The sequence below is a fragment of the Panulirus ornatus genome, chromosome 1 (genome assembly GCF_036320965.1).
Source record: "Panulirus ornatus isolate Po-2019 chromosome 1, ASM3632096v1, whole genome shotgun sequence".
NCBI lineage: Eukaryota > Metazoa > Arthropoda > Malacostraca > Decapoda > Palinuridae > Panulirus > Panulirus ornatus.
This window is the reverse complement of record NC_092224.1, coordinates 78,493,766-78,513,649: the sequence shown is the minus strand read 5'-3', so window position 1 is coordinate 78,513,649 and position 19,884 is coordinate 78,493,766. Positions and strand designations below refer to the sequence as shown.

The window sequence follows — 19,884 nt, the reverse complement described above, 5'->3', positions numbered from 1 at the left end:
GTGAAGCGTCTGGGGTAAACCATGGAAAGCTGTGTAGGTATGTATATTTGCGTGTGTGGACGTATGTATATACATGTGTATGGAGGGGGGGGGGGCCATTTCTTTCGTCTGTTTCCTTGCGCTACCTCGCAAACGCGGGAGACAGCGACAAAGTATAATAATAATAATAATAATAATAACAATAATAATAATAATTATAATATATATATATATATATATATATATATATATATATATATTCTTTCAAACCATTCGCCATTTCCCGTGTTAGCGTTAAGAACAGAGGACTAAACCTTTGAGGAAATATCCTCACCTGGCCCCCTTCTCTGTTCCTTCTTTTGGGAAAAAAAAAAAAAAAAAAGAGAGGGGAGGATTTCCAGCCCCCCGCTCACTCCCCTTTTAGTCGCCTTGTACGCCACGCAGGGAATACGTGGGAAGTATTCTTCCTCCCCTATCCCCAGGAATATATATATATATATATATATATATATATATATATATATATATATATATATATATATATATATACACACATACACACACATACACATATATTGTGTGTGTGTTATATAAATGTAAAACCCAAAGACCCCATTCTCAATGAGCCATGGCTCCTGCAGCTCCATGGCTGTGCTGCGATCAGCAGCAGGATTAAGATGGACATTTTCTAAGAGAATATCTGTTACATGAGACAGCAAGTATCCTTTCTTCCACACTACACCAGCTACGACAGTTCCTCACTCAAATCTGACCAGTCGTGTCATCACCAAACAACTGACTCGCCTCCCACGCTCCCCGAATAGGTTCGGATTCTGGGTGCGGCAGTTAGCCCACATCCAACCACGGTATTCATTCTCCCCTCGGGGCTAATCGATAATTGGGCAACTGGCTTAAGTGTTAAGCAGACAGTAACAGAGATACGGTACATATATCGAAGGTTATAATAATAGGCAACATGAGCGGATTCTCACTCCCCACAACACAAATAGTAATCAAACACATCAATCTCTGCGAAAAAGAAGTCGCCTCCGGAGAGGCTATATCACCGTCAATGAACGGAATGGAGTTGTGTCGTCAGGTACCGTCCCGTTCCGTCAATTCCCTGCTCCTACGTGGAGTGCAGCCTAACAGCTGCACGAGTCCCATAAATGGGTTCTTGGGTATCTATAATAACAAACAGGTGAATTATCATAAGCCATATGATATTTCCATTACAATTCAGCTGTCTATTTGCTCCAAACCAAACTCACCAATCTATAACACAATTCCTTTCATGACAATGATTAAAACATCTTATTGCATTCACACATTCTAAAGTCCAAATATTCTAACTTACACAAGCTGAAGTCTAATTAACCTTAAACTAAAAAGAAATAGTATCCAAAGAAACTGGAGGAAACACTCTCATCGATGTTTTGCACATCTCAGACAACGGTATCTAATCTCTGAAGAGCATCAAGGCTTGAATGAATCGAATAATAACTTTTCATTGTCCCTCCAACTTCTATTATAACACCATTTACACCCTAATGAAGTCTTTAAGGAACTGTCATGGAAATGACCTTCATCTCGAGACGCTGCAGAGGTTACAAAATCACTGCAACGACAAAGAAAATACTAAGCTTTCCGCACGTCTTAACAGAAGTCCCTGAGAGCAGCCCACACGCTCACAGTACAGTCGTGTAATATCCTTGAAGTCACATGACGTGCGCGGCCGTGACGTCATCGCCGGTGCTTGCCCGGGAAACCTGCCTAAGGAAACCAGGACGCGCCTCTGTTAGTTCAACTTTATCATTTAGAGACAATAAGTAAGGATGAGGGGTGGGGGGTGGGGGCCCGGGAGAGGCACCAAAGGGCGGGGTTGACGCAGTTTGGTGCAGTCCGCCGCCGATAACGCTACTGCGGACGTCACAGACAGAGAATGACAAGCCGCCGGGTTCACCTCATTTTACCTAATCCGTTGTAATACAACCAGCTGCAGCAAGTCAAAATATCCGCACGAATGCGACTTCTGTCCGGAATAGAGGAAAAAGGGGGAGAGGAGAGATATGCCAGTGTAGGGGGCCACAACTTTTACCTTCGTATCCCTTTGGAAAGAGAAACGCCGCTAGTCTAGGCTAGGGGATGGGGTAGACACGGTGCTCGTATCCCTCTATCCACGATGACACCCAAAAGTACAGCAACAGCAGCTACCGTTATCCAAAAACAGTGACCAAGCCAGGAACACACACTGTCCGCACACCGACTCACACACCAACGCAACTAACCTCGTCACTGGCCGCCGGCGTGCGCACTGTACCTCCTCCCGTCCCCCTCCATCGCTAGTCACCGCTGCCAGTTACATCACCTCATCCTCATATTACCAACTAAAACACCTACAAGAGGAAATATAACCCTACTCATTATGTCATCTACGGCTAACTAGAACATTTACAAAAAGGGACCTTCAAAGCTCCCAAGAACCAGTCTTTACACCAAAACAAAAATAAAGCCTAACTGGTAACACTACCGGTGAGGTCTAGGAACTCGTGAGCTTTAAAGCTATTAATAAACCCCCCATGCCTTGGTAACTCGGTTTGTGTATGTGACAAAAGCTCACGGGTTCCCTATGCTAAGCCCTGAATGTCCCCACACCATCAACAGAGCAAAAATAATTAGCCAAAAAAGCACGAGACAAAGCCCTATCTGCCATCTTGATGACGTCACATTTCTCAATTTGCTGACGTCATTGTATGGTGGTAACATTTTTATTTTAAAAACCTAAGCTAAATGTACCGTACGAATAATATATCTATATCAGAAATCAATAGTTATATAAGAAGAACGTTCAACTAATGCCAAAAAATTAACAATATGTATAAAGTTACAAGTCACCTAAATCAGCTGTCACAGAAAACGTAGCTGTACCGAAAACAAACGCATGCTACGGGGGACTATATAGACATAAAGCACTAACGTCGCCTTACCTCGCGCCACAAGTTCAAGAGAGAAGCTACTGTGTTCTGTGATTTGCAAACCTATGCAAGCTGTCTCTCCCACATGCCTTTGCTACAGATATTTGAACTTCATTATTGAGCACTCGGTTATATGCACAAAAATCACTTACATAGGTTTACAAACCAACATACCCCATAATCTGACTAGATCTTCACATCAGCGAGAATTGATGCATTGTTTTTGAGTTGTGGTGACGAGGATTCATCTTCATGCTAAAAGGTGGAGTGACGACAAAGTATCCAATGGTGACTCGAGAAGCATGAAAAAAATCAATTGTCAACAATATGCACATCACTGTTGCAAATCTTAAAGCCCTCAACGAAGTATTCGCTTTCATTTTTATAAGCATGAAATCCAATCTGACACCGACTGTTATATCAAGCATACGAAATGAAATATGGTGCGGACTTAACTTCATGATGATGCATAGCAATTAGCATGTCAAATAAATATATATATATATATATATATATATATATATATATATATATATATATATATATATATATATATATATATTACATCTTGCATTTGTAACAACTTTGACCAAATAATAATCAACCAACTGCTGATAACAAGGTTTAAAATTCAGGAAAGCCTTTTTGCGTCCATTTAATGTTACAATTATTTCGCAGACGAATACCAATGGTCTCAAAACGCAATAATGGTGAGTGGAGATCTTTGGCAAATCAATCTCACCTTGCACCAGAGGTGTTGCTACAATACTAGTGGGTACAGTGATAGCTCCTCTATCAAAAGGAAATGGCAAACATTCCACCACTTGTGGCAAATTACTAAGCCAATGCATTACACAACCTGAGGGTCTAACGACACCTCCATTATGAAGGATCTTACTAAGCAAAGAGCTTTGTGCAGCACCCAAGTTACGACCAAGATTAAATTACAGGTTAATTGGAATGTCTAAAGACGGAAAAGCAGTCTCTTGGCGGCATGCTACGAATGCAATATATCTGAAGGGTGTTCTACGTAACAACTGCATTGCTTCCTTTGTCTACCAATATGTACACTTATGAAAACCGATTAATGAAAATGACGACGGACAAAGAGACCCCTCTGTGCCATACGCAATGGAAGGACGGGGGAGGTGTTATTCCCATAGCCACAGGGAAGATTTTCGAGTGTAAGCCAGGTCAAGTTCCAGGTTAAACTTCCTTTTATAAGAGAAACAAGTTACTACAACGGTAAAGAGGCTAGTTAAGTGTAGCCTCAGACAACTGACGGACAGAAACAGAAAACGGACAAAGAAATCCCTTTATAACGTGATGCGCTGGTGACACCGTAACTGACAGCTAATAAAGACAAAAATCAAAAACACTTGACTACTCTACAATATATGTTAAAAGGAGGAATAACCACGCAACACAAAAATACATTATCCATCCTGCAAAGCCCATGTGCCTTCTCCTGTACTAGCACTGGAAAAATATAAAATTCTAAAAAGATCTAACCATGATGCATCTACTGCAAAATTCTTTGGCAATGTTACACCCTCACCAAAACCAAGCAAAGCTATAACAGGTTTATTACCTAATCATGTAATCAATCAATGGTCATACCTGCACATACCAACCACTTTAATCCACCATATGCCTAACTACACTTTACTAAAGTTAGTGCTTCGTAATAAGAAATGCACTACTTCCAGAGATGTATAATGAAATTCTGTATATTGTTAATATTAACGTGGTGTGGGCTCACATGTATATCTCCCATGTGAAACACAAACAGAATTCAATATGCATAAAAAGTGCCCCCAATTTACTTGACAAACATGGACCACAGAAATATGTCTAAGCAGATATTAATATACTCTTTAATTCATATTTATGAGGTTTTGTATAACTCTTTAATTCATATTCATGAGATTTTGTACAGTTCTGTACTCTGATAAACTACTTTTACTACTCGTGAAAATCAAAAACCCATTTGAAAGTTAACCTCAATGTTTTACTGTCTTCATCTGACTTTCACCCATCTTTGTAGGCAATTCTTTATCACCACTCGTTATCACACTACCATCAGACATAACATTATTAGTGTAGTTTAAGATGGTCCACTAAGAATCCCCATCCATTAACTTTCACAGTCATGAAAGCCAAACTTATTAAATCAAATGATTCACAGCAACTTTATGAAACTATCATTTACAATCATATCATTCTCCCAGGCCAAGTGTATATGATTGCTGTGATTCATTGGCATGGGATCAAATTCAGCCAGATTAAACTATCAAAACAAGATACACCATAAAAGCATACTGTCACGAGGAGGTACATAGGAATGCACACACCTATAAACTATTAGGTTTGTAATACAGAGCGAAAAACTGGAGGACACAGAAGCAAGCAGATAACAAGAGGAGCAATGCCTATGAAATTTATAAAATTTATATTCAAAGAACTTATATTCTCTACAATAACTTTCTGAGCAGGTAAAATTGTTGGTAAGAAAAGTGCAAAGATCTTTCTCAGCTTCCAGTCACTCTTATAATCATGAAATACTGGAAATGTCCAAACAAATAGGCTGGACTCACAAAAGCAATGACATGGGTAATATAATTCACTACTGGATAACAATGAGAAGCAGCATTCCTAATTTGTATTCAACAGTTCCCTATTCTAATGACATGTAAGAAAATATTCAAACATTTTAATGCTGAAATCAAGGTGCAATAAGAAACAATGGTAAAGTATGCAAACAAGAGCAAATTATTACAATTCATACACCCATTGGAGGCACTGTGAAATGTTTAGTAAGGAAATATAACTTTAATGGGACTCTCATGTCACTTGCAGCGCAGCACAATCACTGAGTGGAATAAGGATGGGTTATAACTTTCATGGATAAAGGTGAATTTTCTTCATGTTATGTGCTTGGTTTAATTTCATGTTAAGCCTTTCCATAATATATATCTATTTATTCATCTACATATTATACTTAATCCCCGTCTCCTGCATTGAGGTACTGCAAGGAAATAAAAGCGAGGAATTGCCTAACCCACCCACATACACATGCATATACATAGACAACCACACACGCACATGTACATACAAATACATTTCAATATATACATACATATACATACACAGACATACATATATACACGTACATATTCATAGTTGCTACCTTCATCCATTCCCATCATCACCCCGCCATGGTCACATGGAGAGAATAAATGAGGAAAGATTGACAAAGAGGACATATGTATCAGAGGTAGAGGGAACGAGAAGTGGGAGACCAAATTGAAGGTGGAAGGATGGAGTGAAAAAGATCTTGAGCAATCGGGAATTGAGTGAATTGGAACGATGTGGTATACTGGGGTCGACATGCTGTCAATGGATTGAACCAGGGCATGTGAAGCATCTGGGGTAAACCATGGAAAGTTTTGTGGGGCGTGGATGTGGAAAGGGAGCTGTGGTTTCAGTGCATTGCACATGACAGCTAGAGACAGTGTGTGAACGAATGTGGACTTTGTTGTCTTTTCCTAGCGCTAACTCGCACATGTGTGGGGGTAGAGGGTGTCATTTCATGTGTGGCGGGGTGGCGACAGGAATGGATGAAGGCAGCATGTATGAATATGTGCATGAGTATATATGTATGTGTGTATGTATATGTATGTATACGTTGAAATAAATAGGTATGTATATGTGCGTGCATGGGCGTTTACGTATACGCGTGTATGTGGGTATGTTGGGCTATTCTTTCATCTGCTCCCTTGCGCTACCTCGCTAACATGGGAGACAGCGACAAAGTATAATAAATGAATAAAAAAGAATCTGAGTGATTCTAAACCCAAGAGTACATAAACCATTATATCCTTTTTTTAAAAGTTTGTTAGCATCTACAAGAAGTCATTAATTGTATGCATCAAAATATTTCTAATAGCAAGTATAAACAATTCAAATGATGAAATAGCTAAATAAGCTGTTCTTTTGTTCCTGTCAATAACCCTATCTCATCCATTAAATACTAAGAACCTAGCACAGTTCTTCATTTAATTCTGTAGCACACTGGAAAACATCTACTGGATTGAGTGGTGCTCAAATCTACTAAAACACAGTGTAATGAATAATTAAAGAATAATTCTAAATCTAAACATTTTGAAAAATGCAGTTTGTATGCGAACATCCATGCTGATAACTATGAATACATTTATGGGTATATATGACTGTGATACAAAAGCTTTCACATTTATCATTGCCAATTAATAAATACAATGGTTTATTCTCCAATACAGCACAAAATACTACATCTTTTACAAATCTGCTTACAGTACTAGTTCATTATATGGTCAATCAAAATTGAAGTCACAGATCATGCTATCTAGAATTTGAAGACATCAATCTTTTCCCAATAGAAGAGGCTGTTCTTCCTATCTTGTTAAGTGCATGATAGTGTGCATAGACAGAATGAGAGTGATGGCTATGGTATGTAGAAATGGGAATTAGTGATGTGAGACTGATAAACATAATGGAAGAAGCAAAGTGGGAGAGGAACACTGAAGAAGTACTGGAGAAACACTGTAAAGAAGACTTTAAAGCAACAAGGCCTATACATTTAGAAGGTTGAGAGATGGGCATTAGGTAGATAAAATTGGCGAATAAGGTATGAACAAAATGCAGTTAACGGACTGAACCTGAACATGTAAACTAGAGCAATGCAACATGTGGGGCTTAGTTGTGGACAGTAAATCAGTTCTTGTACATAATAAAAGACAAATGACTGTTTGTCTGTTCCTCATAAGGCCCCAAAAGGAAATTAAGTATAAAAAAAACACATTCAGTGTGAAATACAGCACATTTACAAGTGAAGGAAATGGAAATGGTGAGGAGCTTGTAGATGTGTGTGCTGAAAAAGGACTGGTGATTGGGAATACCTGGTTTAAAAAGAGAGACATACATAAGTATACGTATGTAAGTAGGAGAGATGGCCAGAGAGCATTCTTGAATTACGTGTTAATTGATAGGCGCATGAGAGAGAGACTTTTGGATGCTAATGTGCTGAGAGGTGCAACTGGAGGGATGTCTGATCATTATCTTGTGGATGTGAAGGTGAAGATTTGTAGAGGTTTTCAGAAAAGAAGAGAGAATGTTGGGGTGAAGAGAGTGGTGAGTGATCGATCTTGGGAAGGAGACTTGTGTGAGACAGTACCAAGAGAGACTGAGTGCAGAATGGAAAAAGGTGAGAGCAAAGGACATAAGGAGAGTGGGGGAGGAATAGGATGTATTTAGGGAAGCAGTGATGGCTTGTGCAAAAGATACCTGAGGCATGACAAATGTGGGAGATGGGCATATTAGAAAGGGTAGTGAGTGGTGGGATGAGGAAGTAAGATTATTAGTAAAAGAGAAAAGAGAGACATTTGGATGAGTTTTGCAGGGAAATCATGCAAACGACTGGGAGATGTATAAAAGAAGGAGGCAGGGGGTCAAGAGAAAGGTACAAGAGGTGAAAAAGAAGGCAAATGAGAGTTGGGGTGAGAGAGTATCATTAAATTTTAAGAAAAGATGTTTTGGAAGGAGGTAAATAAAGTGAGTAAGACAAGAGAACACATGGAAACACTGGTGAAAGGGGGATAATGGGGAGGTAATAACAATTGTGGTGATGTGAAAAGGAGATGAGTGAGTATTTTGAAGGTTTGTTGAATGTTTTAGATGATAGAGTGGCAGATATAGGCTGTTTTGGTCGAGGTGGTGTGCAAAGTGAGAGGGTCAGGGAGAATGATTTGGTAAACAGAGACGAGGTAGTAAAAGCTTTGCGGAAGATGAAAGCTGGCAAGGCAGCGGGTTTGGATGGTATTGCAGTGGAATCTATTAAAAACAGGGGCAACTGTGTTGTTGACTAGTTGGTAAGGATATCCAATGTATGTATGACTCATGGTGAAGTGCCTGAGGATTGGCAGAATGCATGCATAGTGCCATTGTACAAAGGCAAAGGGGATAAGAGTGAGTGCTCAAATTACAGAGGTATAAGTTCGTTGAGAACTCCTGGGAAATTATATGGGAGGGTATTGATTGAGAGGGTGAAAGCATGTACAGAATATCAGATTGGGGAAGAGCAGTGTGGTTTCAGAAGTGATAGAGGATATGTGGATCAGGTGTTTGCTTTGAAGAATGTATGTCAGAAATACTTAGAAAAGCGAATGGATTTGTATGCACCATTTATGGATCTGGAGAAGGCATATGATAAGAGTTCATAGAGATGCTCTGTGGAAGGTATTAAGAATATATGGTGTGGGAGGAAAGTTACTAGAAGCAGTGAAAATTTTTTATCGAGGATGTAAGGCATGTGTACGAGTAGGAAGAGAGGAAAGTGATTGGTTCTCAGTGAATGTAGGTTTGCGGCAGGGGTTTGTGATGGTTGTTTAATTTGTTTATGGATGGGGTTGTTAGGGAGGTGAATGCAAGAGTTTTGGAAAGAGGGGCAAGTATGCAGTCTGTTGTACATGAGAGGGCCTGGAAAGTGAGTCAGCTGTTGTTCGCTGATGATACAGCGCTGGTGGCTGATTCGGGTGAGGAACTACACAAGCTGGTGACTGAGTTTGGTAAAGCGAGTGAAAGAAGAAAGCTAAGAGTAAATGTGAATAAGAGCAAGGTTATTAGGTACAGCAGGGTTGAGGGACAAGTCAATTGGGAGGTAAGTTTGTATGGAGAAAAACTGGAGGAAGTGAAGTGTTTTAGATATCTGGGAGTGGATTTGGCAGCGGATGGAACCATGGACTGAAGTGAGTCACAGGGTGGAGGAGGGGGCAAAAGTTCTAGGAGCATTGAAAAATGTTTGAAATGTGAGAACATTATCTCTGAAAGCAAAAAAGGGTATGTTTGAAGGAAGAGTAGTTCCAACGATGTTATATGGCTACGAGGCATGGGCTATAGATAGCGTTGTGCGGAGGAGGGTGGAAGTGTTGGAAATGAGATGTTTGAGGACAATGTGTTGTGTGAGGTGGTTTGATCAAGTAAGTAATGAAAGGGTAAGAGAGATGTGTGGTAATAAAAAGAGTGTGGTTGAGAGAGCAGAGAAGGGTGTTTTGAAATGGTTTGGTCACATGGAGAGAATGAGCGAGGAAAGATTGACAAAGAGGATATATGTGTCAGAGGTGGAGGGAATGAGAAGTGGGAGACCAAATTGATTGGAGGTGGAAAGATGGAGTGAAAAAGATTTCGAGCAATCGGGGCCTGAATATGCAGGAGGTTGAAGGGCGCGCAAGGAATAGAGTGAATTGGAATGATGTGGTATGCTGGGGTCGACGTGCTATCTATGGATAGAACCAGGGCATATAAGCGTCTAGGGTAAACCATGGAAAGTTTTGTGGGGCCTGGATGTGGAAAGGGAGCTGTGGTTTCGGTGTATTATACATGAAAGCTAAAGACTGAATGCGAACGAATGTGGCCTTTGTTGACTTTTTACTAGTGGCAGATATGGGATGTTTCAGTCAAGGTGGTGTGCAAAGTGAGAGGGTTAGGGAGAATGATTTGGTAAACAGAGAAGAGGTAGTAAAAGCTTTGCGGAAGAGGAAAGCGACTGATTCCCACTGAATGTTGGTTTGCAGCAGGGGTGCGTGATGTCTCCATGGTTGTTTAATTTGTTAATGGATGGGGTTGTTAAGGAGGTGAATGAAAGGTTTTTGGAGAGAGGGGCAAGTATGCAGTCTGTTGGGGATGAGAGGGCTTGGGAAGTGTCAGCTGTTGTTCGCTGATGATACAGCGCTGATGGCTGATTCAGGTGAGAAACTCTAGAAGCTAGTGACTGAGTTTGGTAAAGTGTGTGGAAGAAGAAAGCTGAGAGTAAATGTGAATAAGAGCAAGGTCATCAGGATCAGTAGGGTTGAGGACAAGTCAATTGGGAGGAAAGTTTGAATGGAGAAAACTGGAGGAAGTGAAGTGTTTTAGATATTTGGGAGTGGATTTGGCAGCAGATGGAACTACGGAAGTGGAAGTGAGTCGTGGGTTTGGGGTTCTTGGAGCGTTGAAGAATGTGTGGAGGGTGAGAACATTACCTCAGAGAGCAAAAATGGGTATGTTTGAAGGAACAGTGGTTCCAACAATGTTATATCATTGCAAGGTATGGGCTATAGACAGGGTTGTGCAGAGGAGGGTGGATGTGTTGGAAATAAAATGTTTGAGGACAATATATGGTGTGAGGTGGTTTGATCGAGTAAGTAATGAAAGGGTAAGAGAGATGTGTGGTAATAAAAAGTGTGGTTGAGAGAGCAGAAGAGGGTGTATTTCTTTTGGTTATACCTTGGTCAAATGGAGAGAATGAGTGAGGAAAGACTGACAAAGAGGATATATGTGTCAGAGGTAAAGGGAACAAAAAATGGGAGACCAAATTGGAGGAGGAAGGATGGAGTGAAAAAGATTTTGAGCGATCGGGGCCTGAACATACAGAAGGGTGAAAGGCGTGCAAGAAATAGAGTGAATTGGAACGATATGGTATACTGGGGTCAACGTGCTGTCAATGGATTGAGACTTTACCTTTTCAGGTTATACCTTAAAATCAAACCTGCCCTTTTCTAAAATGTAAATTTTCTCCTTGCATCACCAATTTTTTTATGCTTCTCTTACCTCTACTGTTGCATCATTTTAAGACTTTTTCATATTTCAAATAAACCTTGCTCTTAAAGTGGGCTAAGCTTTTAACTATGTGACAGGAGCCTAAGAATACTAATTCTTAGTTCATTCAAAGCCAACAGTAATAAATCTGCAGATTTTCAAATCAATCCAGACAACTGTGAAAAGAGATGATTAAACAAAAAAGGAACTCTATTCAGCAATACGGCTCAAATATAACCATGCTGAACAAAGTTTTTATAAACAAGAATTTATGGCCACTTAAATGTCACATGCATATCATCAATACACAGGTAACAGAACTCCGTTTCATTTCAATCCATAGATAATTGTATGAGGTGTTCATTATATAAAATCACTTACTTCAAAAATACAGCAGATTAAAGAATAAAAATGTACCAGAAAGCAATTAACAAATTTACTTTTACCATACCTTGCAATGATTTTAAAGGTCCTCTACACCATAAGATTGGTCTCAGACCAGTATATGAGCTGAGACATAAAACAACTAAAAAATACAACTATCTTAGAATAAGAGTAACAAATGTCTAATAATCTATAAAATGATAATGTACAGTAATATGCAATGCTATTAGCACTTGAAAGAGCATATGAGACATACTTTAGCAAGTGCTATCAGGGTCTAATATTAAGTATGAAGCCATTACAACAGTCATACCCAAGGTATAACCAAAAGAAATACTTCTGATGCATCGAATTCCATGTAATTTTGGCATAATTAATGGTTTTTCATCTTACTTCCCTTTAGGAAAGTACCAAAATGGTAAATGATTTCCACCAGAAGTGGTTAATTCAAACAACCCAGAGCATCCCACCTGGCTTTGCAAGGTTATATGTGAATGCTTTGGAAAACATTAATGCCTAAAAAATAGAAAACCATAATCCTAGTTTCTTACAAAAAGTAATGGTCTGTGTTTGAACTTATAAAGCCTTGACTAATCTTTCCTCAGACTACAACAACTGAGCTAGAAGGCAAAACTCGAAATCATTATATGTATAAATCATTTTATGTATACATGAAACTTTTCAAAATGTACTAAAAGTTGAAACTTAGCTAAACTGGTTTATCACCTCCATATCCCAAACAAGTCAACTAAGTGAGCATCAACAGTGCAAGGAATTACTCAAGCAATAAATGAAGGTAATGTTATGTATAAAGGCACCCTTTCATTAGACATATTCTCAAGCTAAACGTTGCAATAAAATCCTATCACTAATCTTGTTCATCCGTGGGTAAAGACACATTTCTTAATGAATGCAAACATGCCTATACTTCAAACCTACTTAAGCTACTCAAAAAGTTGGGGGTTAGTTAATGAGTTAACCAAGTGCACATACAATGTATAAGTCTGGGTGAGTGGGTCAAAGCTTTAAAATTCATATGTATCCCACGATATGTGGCACCCTTTTTCTCAATTACATGTAGAGCCTCTTCTCATGTAATGGTGTCATAACACTTCCTATCAGCTCTTAAGCTTTTAAAAATCTAATTAACAACTGTTGTGGTCCTCACTGGTTATTTTAGTCATCTGTATATTACTAAAGAATGTTTGATTCTGTTTGGCTAATTTAAATTTCTTGGGTTGATACTGTGTTTCTTTAATAACATAACATGAAAAGACAGGATATCACAACCAATGAAATCAAACTTATCCTGACCAAACCTAGCATTCTTTTAAGTGATCCTGCAGGTAAAGTACAGTAATACCAACCAAAATGAATCCAATGATATGATTTTTATCAGTATTGAATCCAGTTTCACTGGTAAGATGGGAGAACGTTCTGCAGGAAACTGACATATAACCTGAAGACACCAACTTCACTTCACTGGTAAGAAAGGTTCTGCGAGAAACTGACATACAACCTGAAGACATACGATCATCAAAGATGACAGATAATTAGTGAAATAACAGGCCTTAATATGTTTTACCTAATGAAAATGAAAGAGGCAAAAAATGAAATAAAGGCACTTAACTGCCCTTTTCAATTAGTCACTTGCTTCAGGAAAGTACTATTACCAAAAAAAAAGTAACGTCACCACTTGGAAACCATCGTCCAATTCGCTTCAAGTCTTTAGTTGGAAAACTTATGAAAACTATCATGAGATAGAATTGTAGCCATTTAGAGGACCACCACTTAATAAATGATTTTAAGCATGTCTGGATTTTTTTTTTTTTCACAATGGAAGCTCAAGTCATGGAAAGAAGTTCAGATCAAGGGAGGGCCTTTATCTATATATAGTGTGGTTAATGAAAGGGAAAGATAAGATATATGGGAAAGAATTTCTGTATTTTGGATGAAATGAAAAACATGTCTTTAACATGTTATACGTCATAGTTATTCAGAAAGACATGAGAGGGTAGAGAGTTCAAAAGATTTGAAGGATAGGCAAAGAGTTATCAAAAAGACCCACCCTAAAGTCACCAAATGCCAACTGTGACGCCACAGCTTGCCAAGTACTGTGTAGTCTAACTAGCTTGCCAGCTTGCCAAGTACTGTGTAGTCTATAACTAGTGGTGAGGCACACAAGCAGCAAGCTGTTAGAGGTATAAATCAATGTAATACCAATTTCATTTATGATATAATCAACCTGTATGATGAAAGTAAAGCATTTCATATGTATCTGGATTTTCAAAAAGTATTCGATAAAATTTCACATCAAAGATTACTAGCAAAAATTAAGCCACAAGGCAATGGTAAGGCTGACGAATTTCTGTGAATAAGAAACTGGTTGATTGGCCATAAGCAGAGATGTGAATAATGGTCAAGACTCGGAATTCTTAGAAATAACAGTTGGTGTGAAACTAGGATCAGCCTTGGGACCAGTTCTCATTCTCTCATATATCAATCATACTGATAATGGGCTTGATTGCAAAAATATCAAAAACTGATATATAGATACAAAGCTAGGAAATATATCAACAAATGAACCTGCAAATCTATAGCTTCAAAGTGATACAGACAAACTGATGGAATGGGTTCATAGGTAGCAACTTAATTTTATCTTAATATTAAGTGCAAAGTTTTACACACTGGTATCAAAAATGAAAAGGCAAGCTATAATATGAATTTCATTGAAATGTAAAAGGTAAAAAAGTTTAAGGTGTAATAATCTCTGATGACTTAAAAGCAAATACACAGTGGACAGAAACAGTGAAGAGTGCAATCTAACATCATATTCATAAAGAGGGCCTTTGAATTTAAGTCAACGAAAATCATCCTCACTCATTTACAATTCATTGGTTTGTTTCCACCTTGATATTGCATTCAGCATTCATCATCCGCTAAAAAAAAAAAAAAAAAAAAAAAAAAAAAAAAAAAAAAAGTGCAACATCAAGCTACCAAGACGATTCCCTGTATGAGAAGCAAATTGTATGAAAGCTGATTAAACCACATAAGCTTTGAAAAATGAAGGTTATGAAGTGATCTAAAACAAGTATCTAAATTTTAAAGGCTTTAATAAATCTTGATGTATCAGGCACCTTAAGACCACTTGATCCTTCAGCTTTCACTCACAATAAATGAAACGAACTTGTGACAAACATTTTATCTCAAATGAGGTAAACTTTTTCTTCAACGAGATTGTTAATATATGGAATGCTCTGCATATGAGAGTTTGAAAACAGAACTACAGATACGTTTCAGACAATAAATATTTCACTTTAAGTCTACAACTTGCATTATTTGTGCTATCTTAGTCACACTGACAATCTGCAAGTTATTCTCTTTGAATTATCTGTATGCTTTCCAAATTTTACCACATTTATTGTGAGTTTCTGATATCTTCCACTATTACAGAGTTTCAAAAGGATCCTATAGTCTGTTGCTGTCTGAAATCCTTTGTGTTTCCTAAACACTACACTAACAATGCAGAGCAAATTCACTCAATAAACAAAAATAACAGCAATCCATTACAAGTGACAGTGGGGAGGTACATGGATTAGCAGAAATAAAATTATTCCACAGTCATCTAGTCAGAGCCAAGAAATGTCTAGCAACCAAGAAATACCTGTAAAAAAAAAATAATACTGAATCTTTGTGTTAAGACGTTAGTTTTATCAGAAACTAGCTGTGTTCTTTAGACGAGCACTTAGTGCAAATGAAGAGGATGGAAAGAAAGTAATTTCTGTGCCTTCATGGTTCAAAATGCAACAAAAGCCGCGACCTACAATGCTTACAAAATCTACTAAACCAAGACGGCAGTTGCCATGTAAGGTTAGAGTAAGTGCAATTAAGTGCTGGCAAGACTTGAAGAGGCTGGAAGCAACAGGCATCAGCCCAGTCTGAGAGATGATCTAATTCTAGAGATGTCTCACACAAAAATAACTTCCCATGTAGGCTTAACTGCGGAATAAAGTATATGATTAGTTGTTCAAGAATTTTGAAAATGAAAACGATGAGTTACTTAGTACTAAAATAATAACATATGTGAAGAATGTATGAGAATAAGCAAGGAAGTTTTTAAAGGAATAGGTAGCTGGCAGACATGAACTTCTTCCTTTTGTATAAAAAGCCATTAGAATGTGAGAATCAGATAAAGATTACAGAAGATAGATGCTCAGATTTCATTGCAAGAATTAAGAAAATAAATTGAAGAAATAATAAGCAGCATTAAGACATTGTAAAAAAAAATTTGAAAATATACAAATGGATATTAAACAAAAGATAAGTTCAAAGTGAAAATAAGAATTGAGACACAGTAGTCTGCTGTCCTACATGATAAACCAGACACACCAACCACAGTTATCTTGTAAAACCAAGTCAACTCTGAAATGTATACAAGATCTGAGACCAATTGGTAACCTGAAAGGGGATATTTGGAGACAAGATAAGCAAACAGAGGGACATATATGAGGGGCACTAAGTAAAGCTCATTGACAAAGATATTCTAAGGTTAAAGTGCGATGGTCAAGGAAAGCAAAAGTGAAAAGTTCATAGGGAGGAAGATGAGCAAAGGATTTTTCTTGTATTCATGACAAAACTGGCCAAGTGCTCATAAACTAAGACACCTGAATATAATAATTTCAGAAAAAAAATCACATAGAGCAAAATATGATCAGAAATGATAAACTGATATAAAAGAAAACAAAAGGCAAATAAATTGCATGAAGATGAAACTGGAAATTTTCTTTACCTGGTAAAAGAGCAGCCCTGAAAACAGAGAATAATAAGATTGAAAAGCCAGAGAAAAAGAAGAAAGAGGAGAAGCAAGTCTCCCCCATGTCTAAGTCATGATGCTGTAAAAAGTATAAGTTCTGGAGACTGCGAATATTGGCTGAATTAATGATTATTAACACAGCTAATAGAAAACCTAATGATGCAGTACTGCTTTGCAAGAAGTAACATCAAAGAGTTTCCACGAACAAAGAAATTTACCTTAATATCACGCTGGGAGATATGAACTAGTTGATGAATTGATAAAAAAAAAAGGTGAAAATGGAAGAAGATTGCTTGTAATGTTAACACAATAAAATACACTCCAGTCACTTTCTAATGAAACTTTCAAGAACATATGTCAATACAGATACAACAGTTCATAAAATGCCCAGACACTAGTATTGAAAACATTAAGTCCAGTTATTTCATGATACATTTCAGAAAAAATTCTCAATCTGGCAGAATATATTAATTGGCCAGATGAAGATTGGATGTAAAACAAACTAAGAGATTTTTTTTAGTTTTAGTATAAACAAGAACATTATCTCGGAAAGCAAAAATGGGTATGTTTGAAGGAATAGTGGTTCCAGCAGTGTTGTATGGTTGCGAGGCGTGGGCTATGGATAGAGTTGTGCGCAGGAGGATGGATGTGCTGGAAATGAGATGTTTGAGGACAATGTGTGGTGTGAGGTGGTTTGATCGAGTAAGTAACGTAAGGGTAAGAGAGATGTGTGGAAATAAAAAGAGCGTGGTTGAGAGAGCAGAAGAGGGTGTTTTGAAATGGTTTGGGCACATGGAGAGAATGAGTGAGGAAAGATTGACCAAGAGGATATATGTGTCGGAGGTGGAGGGAACGAGGAGAAGAGGGAGACCAAATTGGAGGTGGAAAGATGGAGTGAAAAAGATTTTGTGTGATCGGGGCCTGAACATGCAGGAGGGTGAAAGGAGGGCAAGGAATAGAGTGAATTGGAGCGATGTGGTATACAGGGGTTGACGTGCTGTCAGTGGATTGAATCAAGGTATGTGAAGCGTCTGGGGTAAACCATGGAAAGCTGTGTAGGTATGTATATTTGCGTGTGTGGACGTGTGTATGTACATGTGTATGGGGGGGGGGGGGGCATTTCTTTTGTCTGTTTCCTTGCGCTACCTCGCAAACGCGGGAGACAGCAACAAAGTATAAAAAAGAAAAAAAAAAAAATAAACAAGAATTAACAAGATGTACAGGAAGTAATGAGCCATCACTGTTAGATTTCAAGGTAAGCAATGATGAACATATGGAAAATGACATCTGTTTTGCTGCGACAATTACTAAACATTAATATTATGAACTATACAGATTGTAGTGGTGAAAACTACCAAATTAGTCATGAAAAGGCAGATTATAGTAATATGAGGGAGAAACTAAATCCACATCAGAACACTTTGCATTGTAATAAAATCCTGAAGTTGGCTATGTGAAAAAAGAAAATGCAAGCAACTGTAGACATGTATGCTAAGGATTACATTAAGATGACTGACAGGACAAAGAGCCTAGAGCAAGGATAGTTAAACTTCAAGAGGAATAATCTAGGAGGGGGTCTTCAGCTGAGTACCTTATCCTAACTCAATCTAATTATACAGAAACCAAAAAAGTGCATGAATCTAATGCCTGTTCCAACTGGAACTCCTACAAGAGGGTGGCCATGGCAGTAGTCTCCATAACTGGTGGACTCTAATGCTGCTTCTTAGCCTTAGGTTCCTCACCCTAGCAGACTGCAACTCTGGTGCAGTGTTGGCAGAGGCTCCTACCTAATGTTCCTACTTACCACTTCTACCTAATGCTTCTGCTTACTACTCCCTAATGTTTCTACCTAATTCTCTTATCTACTACTGCTGTCTACTGCTACTACCAAATGACTATAACTAATAAACTGAAAGGATACTTGTATTGACACCAGAAATGCCACATCCCTAAAGAACAAGTTACCATAACATGCAGTTGATGCCTGAAACAATTAAAAGCCATGATCAACAGACATCTGCTGAATATTAGGATGGGCCTGTACTAACCAATCAAACAAAAAATGTACTTAAAAAAGTACCTATAGCCTCAAACCACCTGAAATTCACAAAAAAAGAAAGAGGTTTCATATGCTATATTTGGTTAGTTGGGAGAGATGGGTTTGGTTAAGGTACAAACCTACCATGTAAGAAAAAATTAAAGGGAAAAGGATGCAATCTTCAGGCAATTCATACCATCCCTATCCATAAAGATCGCATTATGTTTAACATTTAAAAACAGAGCCCTGAAGATTTGGGCTGGATCCCCTGGACCAATGACCAATTAAAATTTCTAACCATATTCAACATTTTAACAACAAACATTATGAAAGGCTGAAAATAAAAAAAAAAAAAAAATCAGGCAAATTGACTATAGTTGTTGATTTAAACTTGGCAAGCAGACCAAGGTCACACTTTCTGCTATAACAGTTTGTAGGTAAGTAGTACTAGGATTCTTTCCTAATGTTAACAGTAGTTTCTTATAACAAAAGGTATCTCTTAAATATTGCTAAACTGTATTTTCCAATATAAATGGTAGTGAAAATAGGCAACCCGTACAAGTACGGCCACAGTCAAATATAACAACCCACAATGTTCCATGGGTAAATAAGTCTGAAGAACTTTTTTATGGTGTTAATCACAGTTGCTTGTGACATAAGCTAACTCAACACACACATAAAGTACACCTTCCAATTTAATCCTTAAAGCTTTAAGTTTTCCTTTCCAATTTAATCCTTAAAGCTTTGTTAAGTTTTCATTTCCAATTCAATCCCTAAAACACTTAAGTTTTCCTTTTCAACCATTATAATTCATGTATTCTTTTAAAGTTATGTAATGTGTTTAAGCTTCCAATTCTAAATATATAAAAATGAGATAAAAAATCACTTCAAAAGTTTATCAAAATGTTTAACCGTCCACTTTTATAGATATTTATCTATTCATATTGATTATACTTAATCACTGTTTCCTGCATCGGGTAGGTAGTGCCAGGAAACAGACGAAGAATGTCCCATCCCCTAACATACACACACAGTGAGTGAGGAAAGACTGACAAAGGGGGTATATGTGTCAGAGGTGGAGG

At 37.9% G+C, this 19,884-nt stretch overlaps 1 protein-coding gene across 3 annotated transcripts in view; it reads right to left on the bottom strand.

Annotated features, from left to right (window-relative positions):
• Nucleotides 1-19,884, bottom strand: part of Uba1 (ubiquitin-like activating enzyme 1) — a 136,377-nt gene that overhangs the window by 108,543 nt on the left and 7,950 nt on the right. The window contains exon 1 of one of the 3 annotated variants that reach the window (XM_071664366.1): nucleotides 2,268-2,363. The exons of 1 other annotated variant lie outside the window; for it this stretch is intronic. The gene's annotated coding sequence lies outside the window, so the exon portion shown is untranslated. Of the gene's footprint in view, nucleotides 1-2,077; nucleotides 2,364-19,884 lie in introns of those variants that run through there. One more of the 3 variants, XM_071664365.1, reaches the window with a different exon arrangement.